Source organism: Bactrocera oleae, chromosome 4, assembly GCF_042242935.1.
Source record: "Bactrocera oleae isolate idBacOlea1 chromosome 4, idBacOlea1, whole genome shotgun sequence".
Lineage (NCBI taxonomy): Eukaryota > Metazoa > Arthropoda > Insecta > Diptera > Tephritidae > Bactrocera > Bactrocera oleae.
Genome location: NC_091538.1, coordinates 60,954,218 through 60,968,431, shown reverse-complemented (window position 1 = coordinate 60,968,431; position 14,214 = coordinate 60,954,218). Strand labels below are relative to the sequence as shown.

The 14,214-nt window shown below is 31.9% G+C and overlaps 1 protein-coding gene across 1 annotated transcript in view; it reads right to left on the bottom strand.

Moving 5' to 3' along the window:
- LOC106622514 (syndecan) overlaps positions 1–14,214 on the bottom strand; it is a 391,261-nt gene that overhangs the window by 267,700 nt on the left and 109,347 nt on the right. The gene's annotated exons all lie outside the window — the stretch shown is intronic.

Genomic DNA, 14,214 nt, shown 5'->3' with positions numbered 1-14,214 from the left:
TCCTCTGATATAAAAATTTTCCATACAAAGACTACAGTTTGATCGATCAGTTTATACGATAGTTAAATGCTATAGTGATCCGATCAGAACAACTTCGTCGGAGATAGTACCACGATCTTGAAAAATAAAGCATGTCAATTCTCGTTAAGATATTTCGACTAACACAAAAGTTTTCCCTACCAAGCCTGAATTTTAATAGATCATATTGTATGGTAGCTATATCCTATAGTGGTCCGATATAAACAATATTTCCGGAGTTTTCACCGTTGCCTTTGAAAATAATCCATGCCAACTTTTGCAAAGATATCTTATTAAATAAAAAAGTTTTTCATACAGAACTTGATTTTGATGGGTAAGTTTGTATGGCAGCTATATACAATACTAGTTCGATACCGGCGGCGCGAACAACTCAAGAACCTACTCAAGGAGGAAAGGATGTGTGTAAAATTTCAGATTAATATCTCAAAAACTGAGGGACTAGTTCGCGTACATACAATCAAACTAAGCGTGAAATTTTTGTTGCAGCAAAAAAACATCTTTTGCCTCTCTCAATAAAGTATGGTTTTCACTTTATTTGCAATGAAAATTTAAATAAAATTAACTTAAGAAATCATATATTAAAATATAAAAATATTCGACGCAGATTTTTATCACGTGTCTTCTGAAACAAAATTTTTTTTTTTTTCAAAAAAGCTGAAAAGTTTACATACCAATAAAAATAAAGAGATCACCTAGAAATATGCTACATTTTTAACTGTTTAGGAACTGTATTGAACAAACTGACCCAATAGTTACTATATTGTTGTGCCAATTACCGACTGGTTACAAACGGACCAGTCAATTATATGCTACTAGTGCTTCAGATAAACTATCCTGATTTATAATAAGCAAACGAAATGAAGTTTTTAAACAAAAGATTAGTTTTACTTTAAAATTATTAAAGAAAAAATTTAACTTTGATGCTTTAAATAAACTAAATTAAATTGGGCAAGTTGGCCGACTGCTGTGTATATTGTGGGATTCACTTGTATGTAGCTAGTGCGAAATTATTTACAATGAGTTCACTAAACCCTCGCAGAGTTCATTTAACTAGTTTGCTGCTAACTTAAAAGTATAAATAGTATTAGAAAAAACATAGTTGACAGAATACTTTATCATAACACATTTAGAAATATTTTGTGGTCTATACCAAATCATAACTAAGTCATATTTTATGAAATTTTGCAAAATATAAAACTAATAATACTTAAACAAAACTTTAACACATTAATACCAACAAGTCTTTTCGAAAAAATGCTGTAAATTTATACCAACACTACCTAGACTGGTATAGTCTGACAACCACAATAGCATTGATATTATGTTGTCAGCAGCTCCATGTTCAACACCTATTACCTAACAGTATACAATAATATTTGCACTCAACTGCAAAATGCGTAAAGTGCATATATATTTTTGCAAATTCAACACTTTAAATCCCACGATTATATTACACGTTATAAATACAAAAAAGTACGGTTTCAAGTAATGTGGCATGCCACAATTTTATTGACACAGTTGTTTATGGTTTAACTTACAGGCAAATATAATTGCATATAAATGTACAACATATTGTGTTAGTGTTGGTATGTTTGAAAAGTTCAGCGTGAAATCGCTTTTAATGCGCAATTGATGGTGTTGGCCACAGAAACCAAACCGATCTGGACGAACACGCAAATACTAGTGCTTAAATGCTACACAAGGACACTTTGTGGCTGCAGCAATGACATGTGGCTGAGCCTAAGAGCTACGTTATATATCGAGAAGATACATACACACTAGCGCTCATATACACATATATTTTGTGCTGGTCAATTCGCTCGAGTTGTTGCCACCCACATAAATATCAATAACAGAAATTTCTGCTTGATTGTATGCTTATATTTATACGTAAGGCTGTTTGTTATAGAAACTTTTTTGGACGCTTAAACTTTGCCCCATAAGCTATTTTTTATTCTTTTAATTTTTATTTTTATATGTCATCAGTTTTTCCGATTGCTTAAATGATATGGAAATAAAATAGTTTTCACTGAAATCATTATTTCAAAGTTCACAAAATTAAACTCAGTGAGAAGAACTTTTTAAGAGCTTTTCTAGGAGCTTTTAGTCTTAAAAGCTTTTAATGAAAGCTTTTGCCGTTAGTGTGCATTCACAAAGAGTAAGTATTATTTGAAAACATTGCAGACTCATATTAAATAATTAATAATTTAATCATACAATACAACGCTGTGAGATCTATTTCTGACAAGCTTTTTTCACTTACGGAATTAAGATAGAGTCATATATAGCGACAATTACTTCAAAATATTCGCAATCTTATAATTAAAAATTTAATAAATAATCTGAAAGTAAAACGCTTTAGAAAAAACTTTCTGGAAAGCATTTTTTCAACCTTTGCAATTAATGTAAATTCATTGATAGAGAGCATTGCTTAAAAAGTTCCGGAACTTTAAATTGATAATTAGTTAAATAGTCTTAGATCGTGGAAAAAATTTCTGGAAAGCTTTTCAAGAGCTTTCGGAATTACGATATATTGATTGAAAAAAGCCGCAATCTTATAACTGAAAATTTATTTAATAACTTTTAAATACAACGCTGTGAAAAAAGTTTTTGATAATATTTTCTAAAGCTTTTGGATTTAAAGAACAATGCTTGAAAAAAATAGAAACAACTGCATTAATACATTCCCAATACGATAATTAATACTTATATAATTAATTTTAAAAACATAAGGTTCACAACAAAAAAGTTTTATTAAAAGTTTGTTTAGAGCTGTCGAAGTTAAAAAAGATTCACTGATACAGAAATTTTTTAATCCACAATTTTATAAATTCTAAATTGTATACCAAAATTCAATGTTTTGGAAAAAAAGTGTTTTGAAAAGCTTTTTCAGAGCTTTTTGGTTCACATTCTCATTCTCTCCACGATCAAGATAGTACAGTTGTTGTACTAAGTTTGTTTTCACAACAATAACACCAATTCCACACAGTATAGTCGAAATTAAAAAAAATGCCAATAACAATAACAAAAAAGTCACAAAACAAGACTAAAATTAAGAACAACAAATTAAAGCTTCGAAGCAAATGACACATACAACAACCAAATACAACAATGTACTCTTTGTGCAGAGAAGTGCTGCACTGGCGAGTGTTGATTGTGCTAACCAACACTTCAGCGCTTTATTTCACTAACAACAACAACAAAGGCTACAACGTGAACAACACATTAAAGCACTATATAATACTAACGGAACAAACTCGTACAACAACTAAACACTTGCCAATTGCAAAACAGAAGCAGCACACACCCATGCATATGTAAACACTTATAAGTGTGTTTGTGTGTGCTTTGCCTACCGTACATTGAACTAAGCAAACACTATGCAAAATGAACACACCTGCCAACAAATATTAAACATAACAAGTATAGTTCGCAACAAAAACAAAGACCAGCGTGTAAACATAGATACACGATGGCGATCCACACACATACACACGCGCACTCCTTGCGTTTGAACAAACAAAGCAGCGGCGGAGCTGAAAATTGGCTACCAGCGGCATCAAGTAGAGGCCGAACAATGACGAATACAATGAAGTGTGTCAATTCGGTAAGAGAGCAATGCTGAGGATTATACGCATGATGACATTCGCTGTCATTCTCAGCTGGTTAATTTTTTTGTATTTTCTTATAGGTCCGAAAATACGAGATAAACTTAAAACTTAAAACTTAAAACTTAAAACTTAGAACTTAAAACTTAAAACTTAAAACTTAGAACTTAAAACTTAAAACTTAAAACTTAAAACTTAAAACTTAAAACTTAAAACTTAGAACTTAAAACTTAAATCTTAAAACTTAAAACTTAAAACTTAGAACTTAAAACTTAAATCTTAAAACTTAAAACTTAAAACTTAAAACTAAAACTTAAAACATAAAACTTAAAACATAAAACTTAAAACTTAAAATTTAAAAGGTAAAACTTAAAACCTAGAATTTAGAAGTTAAAACTTAGAACTTTGAACTTACAACTTACAACTTATATCATACAACTTAAAACATGTAGCTTAAACGTCAACCCCAACTTCAACCATAACTTCAACTTAACCTTAAACTGTAATTTGTATACTAATTAGTAATGAAAATGACATCACTACAAAGCTTGGTGTCACCTCCATATATGAATGTGCATTTCTACAAGAGACCACAAAACCACTATCCACAATTGTTAGCGCTACAGCTATTTGACAACATTAAAAGTAGATATTGATCGACGGTCGCGGTGGTTGTTGTAAGCAAAAGGATATGTTGCCCAGCTATCTGACGAATATGGGTTACCACAATACAGCTGCTAATGCTGCCACAAACCAGCTAAAGCCGCAGCAACTCAATCTTGGTGACCGCGCCACGAAACGTTAACGAACTTAGAATCGCCACAGTTTTGTGGTCACCATTTCAGCGGCGGCCAGTTCCACAAAGACAACAATAGTGACTAACGACAACAAGTATTAAGTACAACAAGAAGTATGAGTTACAACAACAAGTATACGCCGTTACATAATAGCAGTTAATTGCAACAGCTTACACGCAAAGCTATGCCAACAGTACTAAATACAATGAAAACTGCGTGAGAAAGAGGGATACGAGAGGTGTTGGTCTTCTTTATACATGTATGCGTGCAGTGTTGCGTTTTTATTGCGCCGCAGAATTGTGGCATAACTAAAATGTCATCAATTTGTATAAAGAAATATAATAACAAATAAATAGCTGAATCCCGTCATCAAGGCACACCCACACACACACACTGCTAAGTGACTATAAACGCTAACTTTTACGGCGTACAGTGTTGGTGAGCGTGCAAAAAGCGGTGCTAGCTTAAGGCAGCTTAAAAATAACGAAGCGAAATCTAAAGGCAAACAAAAAATTACAAATAAAATAAATTGTAGACATATGTGTGTGTGTGTGTGTAGGTGCGTCTGTGTCCTCTGGTGGCCAACACAAAGTTAGTCGCCTTAAATCCATGGGTGCAATAGCTCGCCGAAATTGCAAGTGATACGGATTAACACCGCAGAATGACAATTTCATGCACCGACGCAGCTTAAAACTGCGACGCCACTAGTCGAAAAGCAAAAATAAAAACAAAAACAAAAAATGCACACAAACAGAAAAAACAACAATAACGTGCTTTAAACGCTGCTCTTACCACCTACAAATAATACTCGTCACTGGTTGCATTCCCTACAACAGCAATTTTAGCGCAACGAAGCGTGTAACGAGTCAAGCAGCATCGGCAAAAGTCGCTGGCGAACCACAAGCGAAAAGCCAAAAAAAAACTATAATAAATAAAAATTAAATAAATAAAACAAAATCACAAAACAACAACAACAAATTTAAGCTTGCGTGTAATAAAATTGCAAATCCCACCCGCCGTTCGCCACTTTCGAAGCCACAATATGCACCGCAAATGCATTAAAAAGCGCGTTTACGCCGAAGACAAGCGAAATTGCGCTATGTGGCAAGTGCAAAGTAAACGAATTTGTTAAACAATAAAAGTAATATTGACTCCTACCGACACATTTTGGTATTTTATGCAAACATTTTATCTCATTGCTGACTTTTTTCTTTTATTTATTTTATGGTTATTTACATTTGTATTTATTTGTGTTTACTTTACTTGATTTTTATATAGGTCAGTTAAATTATTGTTTTGGAGTGAGGCATCGACATTTTGTCATAAAGAGAGTATTTCTGCGGAAGAAACCTCTAGAAATATATGTACAAACAAATGGTTATATGTGCACGTACACATATATAAGTTATATATATAACAAATAACAGCAAATACTTTCATTAGTGATAAAAAGAAGTAAGTAGAAAGTTCACATTTAATTTTATAATTTGTTGTAATTACTTTTTTTCTCGAACAAGTGGCAACCATTCTTAAAAATACGCATCAAAACTAAAATTAATTCTTTGCGCATTATATCTCTATGTCTCATTTGTAGTGTCAACTGAATTATGTAATAAAATTTAAGCAGGTGGCAACTCTACGCAAAATATTTTCAACTGTAAGTATCTAATTCATTATCTAATTTGTTATTTATTTCTTAATAATTGCACTATTTTATGCATTTTACTGAATACATTTTTTTAACAAGTGGCAACCCACTTTAGTAAATATAAACGGCTGTAAGTTGTATTAGAATTCTTCAAATTGTTACCCTTACTGTAATATTTTTATAGTTATCAAATTTATCGCAGACATGTGGCAACCCACTTCAGTAAACATATTCGGCTGGAAGTTTGATTAAACGGCGCCGAATTTATATACATACTGTAATATTTTCTGATAATAAATTTGCTTTTTGCAATACATTTTTGTAAAACAAGTGGCAACACTGATCGGAAATTATGTTCTCTCGCAAATATGATTGAGCTTCTTCAGTTTGCAAATCATACTAACGTGTTAATTGAATTATTTTATAACAATATTTTTTACAAATTTCAAACCGGTGGCAACAACCATTAGAAAACATATTCTTAACTAAAGACTACTTCCTTAACTTAAGATTTAATTAATTTTCTAAAGTAAACACTTCACATAAGTTGCTATCTTTTAATTTTTTTTAGAAATTATGTCTAATGTCTTGCGCCTAAAAGGCAGCCACATGAATATGATTGAAAACTCAAAGCTAAAAATAAAACAGAAGGCGAAACACTGGAAATGGAAAAAAAAACTTATTTACAATTTGACAAGTTTCTTACTTGCCACATTTTGATTGCTGTCACTAACATAAATTGAGTAGAAAAATCAAAGTTAAAACTTAAACGAAATGTTGCCAATAAAACAAGCAACAGCAACGAAAATCAAATCATGATAATGACAGCACTTCAAAGTCGAACAAAGTAAAGGAAATTTGTAAAACCTAAAATTATGTAAATTTTGGTGGAAATATTTTCTTTGCAATTGCTAAAAAAAAATGTCACAAATTGTTAATGAGTAGGGTTTTCTCCTACTACTTTTGCAGAAATTTAAAAAAAATTGTTAAAAAAAATATGTTTAAATATCACAGAAAATTATAATATAAAAAATTAAAAAAAAATACTTTACTTTATTTTTAAATAAATAATAATAATTTACTTTTAAATACTATTTTTCGCACAGCAATATCTTTTTATTAAAAATGTTCAAACAAAATCACTTCAAATGGCAACACTGCTTTTAACTATTGTACCTAGCAAATTTGCATATGTAGGCCAGCTAGCAAAAATTCTTTTTATAACTGCACCTCCACCATGCATTATCTTTCCTACATCAAATATTCCCGCTAAAGTATTCGGATATAGCAATGTTGCCAGCCAATTTCAAATTTCGCTTGATGCAATCGCAAAAAAGTGTTGAAATGTGCGAATCGAAGACGGAGTAATGGTGTTATAGATAAAAAATTTAGCGAAAAGTTGAGAAAAGTAAAAACAAAAGCAAAAACGAAATGACGACAAAATGCAGATGCTCCAAAGCACACAAAGGCAAGCAAAAGGCACCAAGCAAAGGCAGCCGGCAGTGGAAGAGAGCAAGCGCAGTGTTTTACTACTTTGCATGCTTTTTAAGTGAGAAATTTTTGGAACTTTTTACTCGCTTTTGATACAATTCAATATTTAAATATGTATCAATGCTTATGGCTTTTTGCTTAATTTGGCGGCGCTTACACTTTTGCATAAATATATTCCTTTTACAAGACCTAGAAGTTACTCGAGTGAATTTCTTAAGCTCCAACATATATATGTACATATTTATATAGAAACCTATATACTACCTACATATGTATTATATACATATCAAGTAAAATTTTTTTCCTCACTCCACTATTATGCAAAGCACCGTGTTGCCGTATTTACATATTTTATTTTATTCCCCTTTTTATTTGCACTTTGCTTAATGGCAGACAGCCTACTTTCTGGAATTTGTGAATTTGATACAGTCTTTCAGTGGGCGCAACAAAAATAAAAGTTTGCCTATAAGTTTCATTCGTCTTTTGTGCACCTCTTTCACAACTTAGTGCTTCCTGTACGGCGTGTGTTGGTGCCTCCATTTTTTTTAAATGGCGTTGTTGGTGCCTTAATTTCCATAGTGCTGGAAGGGCGAAATTTCACCAAATACTTGCTGCAAAAAATTTGCAAAATAAAGTCGTAAATTTGTAGATAAAAGATTTCTGTTAAATTGAATTCTCGCGCCTGTCAGTGTGAAATTGTTGTTTCCTGGCAGAGTCTTGTAAGGAAGAATTTTTTTGGTATGTTAGCAGGGTGATTTATAGTACCTTTTAGGATGTATGCAGATATCGGTGTGTAAGCTTTTGGTTGAGTTAAAGAAATATTGCTTAAGTATGAATTTATTATTTGTATGAACTGATTATTTATAGAAATTATCTTATATACAAATTGGTTTTAATTTTACTGTTATGTTAACGTTTTAGTCTATTTTTGAGTTTGTGTTATGTTTAAGTTATGGGAAGTTAAATTATGTAAAATTTAAGTTTAAGTTTTAAGTAAAGTTTAAGTTTGTTTTAATTTAAATTTTTTTTCTACATGTAATTTTGAGTTTGCGATACGTTAAAGTTAAGTTAAGTTACGCTAAGTGTGATATTTTAAGAATCAAGTTTTAAGATTTAAGTTTTAAGTTTTAAAATGTAAGTTTTAAGTTTAAAGTGTTAAGTAATAAGTTTAAAGTTCTAAGTTTTAAACTTTAAGTTTTACGTGAAGTTTTAAGTTAAGTTTTAAGTTTTATGTTTTGAGTTCAAAGTCTTAAGTTTTAAGTTTTGAGTTTTAAGTTTTAAATTTTAAGTTTGAAGTTATGAGTTTTAAGTTTTGAGTTTTAAGTTTTAAGTTTTAAATTTAAGTTTTAAGTTTTGAGTGTTAAGTTTTAAATTTTAAGTTTTAAGTTCTAAGCTTTAAGTTTTAAGTTTTAAGTTTTGAGTTTAAAGTTTTAAATCTTAAGTTTTATGTTTTGAGTTTTGAGTTTTAAGTTTTAAGTTTTAAATTTTAAGTTTTAAGTTCTAAGCTTTAAGTTTTAAGTTTTAAGTTTTGAGTTTTAAGTTTTAAATTTAAATTTTAAGTTTTGAGTTTTAAGTTTTAAATTTTAAGTTTTAAGTATTAAGTATTAAGTTTAAAATGTTGAGTTTTGAGTTTTAATTTTAAGTTTTAGCATAAGTATAAAAAATATTTTCTCACTTCACTATTAATTACTTTTTTCCGTTGGCATTGCATGGCAAGCAGCATTCGAACACTTAATACCTTCTGAAATAACCTCCCAGAAAGTTTACTCAAGGCACCCAAGCAAAAGAACAAAAAACACAGAAGAAAGTTTGTGTTAAAATTTTTACTTCAATTAAATGAAAATAATGTAGACGTAGCGTTAATCCGCCATGCTGATTGATTAACTAGCTGCTGAGACTATTGGATATTGAGCTAGCTGAGATGCTGAGAAAAGTTTATAGAAAGCATTGGGAAGCGGTAAAGCGATTTCTAAATGTCAATAATATTGGAAAAATAAAAATTTAATTAACTGTAATGAAGAGAAAAGAAACTAAGAGAGAAATGAAAGAATGCGACATGGCGTATGATAAACGCTATTTATGTATTAATTGGCATATACTTGTTTTTTCACTAATTAATAATGTTATGCTTTTGGAAATGATGTATTATTTGTTTTTAGATATTAAAAAATTTATAAGAAAACACAATACATTTTTTTTTTGGTTTTCCAGTTAAGAAAAAATAATAAAAAGGTATCATGAAATTAATTAATTAAAAGAAAGGAAGTACAAAAATTTACTTTTTTTTAATTTCTGAGTTAAAAAAAAAGAATAAAGATGCAAAAAAAAATATTTATTTTAATTTTCGAACCTTCCGACACAACTTTCGCTGGTTCTTTGATTGCTGAATGAATGAGTCAAAAGGTTAGAACACTTTGTATAACTCAAGTGAATTACAACATATATTTCCTACTTATTTCCACTCAATCTGTACGCAGTAAGACTTTTCTTCATTACGACGCATTAAACAACTCGCCGACACCTGTTCTGCTTGCCACATTTCTTTCCGCTCCACCCTCACGTCCGCTGCATGTCGACAATCCCGGCCACAAATAAGTCGTGTTGCACCTGCTTGTTGCACATAAATTACACCAGCAAATACCCGAATGCCAGCTGTTTTTCACTGCATGTTTAAGTCACTATCTCTGTTACGCTGGCGCTTTTGCAACAAAAAATTTACACACACTCGCATACGCATTTTCGTTTTACACACCCATACAAATGAGTTTGAAAAGTTATTGCCGCTGCGAGAGAGCGCAACATCCTGTTTACAATTTCATTAACGTACACACACACATACACATGTACAGTGGTGTAAAAAATTAAATTATATGCAACGCAAAAGTAAAAAAAAAAAAAATTAAATACAAATTGCATGTGCGCGTACGAAACAGGTGCGAAATGCACTAAAATGAATTTATACGTACTTATGTCAAACAACACCACCACACACATATGCAACTGTGTTGCGTACAATTTCACCGCTGCATGCAGCAATAACGCGAGCAAAACTTCACACTTAAGCCGCTGCTGTGGCATATAAATTTGGCGTATTTACTGGCGACTTCTTCGTTTCCTTCTAGAATTGTTTGCATTTCTTTTATTTGCTTTCGCTTTGCAACTGTATAACGCCTTGGCGTATGCAACAAAATGTTGCAGCAACCGTAAAGTTCGCCATACTTATGCCTCGTGTTGCTTTATTTTTGCTTTTTTTTTTTTTGTTTTGCTTCTCTTTTCTTTTATATGTGTGTGTTCCACTTTTTGTCGAGTGCAATGCTTTTCTGCTCTTTTACGCGCAATTTTCTTTTTCTATTACTTTAAGTTTATCGCCACCGCATGCATGTCTCCAGCTTTCTTATGCATGTACTGCGAAGTTGTTTGCTCGTAAAATGTACGTCGTTCGTATGTGGAAACTTTCGTGTCGCCAACGCGAATATTCAGCCGTCTCCAAATGTGTGTGGAGGTATAATATTTAGTACGCTTAGCAACTCCGCCTGCAGGCATAACGAAGAGAGAAAGTCAGCTTTACCGAATTTAAGGAATTTGTGACTAATGACTTAAACTAAAGAGGACAGTACCTTAAAGGCTTATTTTGATAGTGCAAACTAACGCCTATGTTAGATGTTTAAAATTAATGCACTTCTTAAGACGTTTACTTACAGTATTCAAATATAATTGATTTTGCTTGTGAACTTAAATAATTATTCACTTAAATTCATATCCGGTTATATGCACATCCGGTTAATTGCATATCAGTATCACTTAAATGAACACTCTCTTCGATAAAGGCGAAACCCCAAACCAGTTGACTGAAAACGTGAACACTATTTATGGTCCTGTTACAATAAAGAAGATTCATTACCAATAGTGATCCGATCTGAACAATATCTACGGAGATTATCTCGTTGTCTTAGACTATAAATTCAGCCAAATTTCGTGAAGATATCTCGTCAAATGAAAAAGCTTTCCATAAAAACATTTGATTCCGATTGTTCAGTTTGAATGGCAGATATATGCGCTAATGTTGCGATTTCGGCAGTTCCGACAAACGTGTGCAAAATGCCAGATCGATATTTCAAACACACAAGGACTAGTTTGCGTATATACAAACGGAGAGACAGACGGAGATGTCTAAATCGACTCAGCTCGACACGCTGATCATTTCTATATATATCTATATATGTATATTTTATAGAGTCTCCGACGTTTCCGTTTGGGTGTTACAAACATTATCGCAAATTTAATACACCGTGCTTAGTATAAAATAATGGAAATCATCAAGTTCGATCGTCATTTAAACACTGTTTCAATTGCCTAAGAGATAAATATGGCGCAAAAGACCATTTGCTATAATTTAAATAAGGCTGAGCATAAATATAAGCTCAATCTATGGATGCCATACGAGTTAGCACAAAAAACTTTGGCCAATAGAAGAATTGTAGGCCACACACAATGAAAAGGAGTCGCCAGAAGCATCAGGCGCTCGGTTGGGATGTTCTTCTGCATCCATCTTATATGAGAAATGCATAATTTACTTAACTTCAATATACCAACAAGATATCGAACAAAAATGTACATATTTTATCTTAATCGGATTATTCTTACCATGCCAAATAAAACCGTTAATTTAATGCAAGAAATGGCAGATAGCATCTATGTAAGTAGAAAGTTGGCATACGCTTTAAGAGATTTGCGCAAGTAAACGGACTTTTCCGATCTCTTTAGAATTAGTATATTGGGAGATTGAGGTATCATTAGAAGGTATGAGCACTTAGGTGCATAGCTTTCTACTTCTCAATTAAACTTACATATTTCAACAAAATTTGATTTAAAGTGTAATCCAAGGACATTTTTGCTTACCTGAAATGAGAAGAAAATATTTGTTTCACTAAGTGATTATTTTTAATAGGAAGTTTCATGATATAAAAATATATATAATATTTAACAAATTCGCTTCATCAGGCGCATTTGAAAAAATAAAAAAGAAAAACACATTTTTGAATAGCGAAACTAAAAAAAAAATTTCGAGAAAATCACTAGTCTAATTCCATGTTCACACTGCGTTGTTTTTTAGCAAAAAATTTAAATATTTTTTTTTAATATTTTAAAATTAATTATTATTATTAATTTAGATCTTCATTGGAACATTTACTAGAAAAGTTGTAAAATGCTAATACCAAGCCACAGTGGAAAATTAAAAAAATGCTTTTCAGATGTATGACATGATCACACGTGACATATTACTGCCATTCGTAATGTAGTTCCTAATATGGGAAACAATACAAAAAAAAAAAAAATCATTCGCAAGCCATTAAAAAATAGCATTTTGTTTTTATGAAGATTTTTATACGCTGTACAGTGTATATCAGTGTATATTAAGTTTGTCACGAAGGTGGGGTCCCCTTATAAAAATCAGATATTTGCTAAACACCTGCACACAAAGCACAAACGGTTCAGGATACAATCAAAGTACTTAGCTGGGAGCTGCTACTCCACCCGCCGTATTCACCAGATTTGACACCTTTCGATTACTATTTGTTTTCATCGCTGGGAGACACGTTGCCTGAGCAGCACTTCGATTCCTAAGCAGAAGTCGAGAATTGGTTTGCTTCAAAAGACGAACATTTCTATTGGATTAATATCCGCAAATTGCCGGAGTGGTGGTCAAAATGTGTAAAATGTAATGGTCAATATTTTGACTAAATTTTTTTTACTTTCCCATTCCAAATAAGTATCTCATTTTTACAAAAAAACGCCCAATTCATACCTGATAAATCAAGCGCGTGATGAGTTGAGTCGATTTTGCTATGTTCGTCTGTCTGCTCATACGCAAACTAGTCCCTGAGTTTTTGAGATTCTTTTCTCCCAAAGAAGTTGCTCATTTGTCAGAACCGATGATATCGGTGCACTTTAGCATATGGCTTTCCTGCCAACTGATCGGTCAAAGTCCAGTCCTCGTATGGAAAACTTGTTTATTAGACCAGATATCATTACAAAATTTGGCACGGATTATTGTCTAAAGAAACCTTAGAATATCCAAGTAAAATTTTTTATAACGGAGCACTGTATCTTGTAGCTGTCATACAAACTGAACGCTCAAAATTAAGTTCTTGTATGGAAAACTTTTTTATTTGACAGGATATCTTTAGGAAATAGAACGTAGATTATTGTTGAAAAATATATTATTTACTTAATCAACCGTCGTTTTAGTATCAAGACGCACTTCCATAAAATTCCTAAATATTTGGCAATATATCTGCCTGCTCTCCCCTAAGAGAGCTTCATATCTCATACTTATGTATATTTACTTGTTTGTGTATTCCAACCTTCTGACATGTGCGCCATGCCCCGTTAGTTCTTAATCGCAATAAAAGAACTGTCTTATACCTTATTAAAATATACTCCTTGGCATGCATATCTGTCAATGTACGCCTTAAGCAAGTGTTTAAGCCGCGGTTTTATTTTGCTTTCAACTTTTCACTGATGTTTTTGTTGTTTTTGTATTTGTACACCGTAAAATAACTTGCACAACAATGCAATTAATTTCAGTTTTTAACCGCCTTGTCTCGTTACATTTACGCCTTTATCGAGT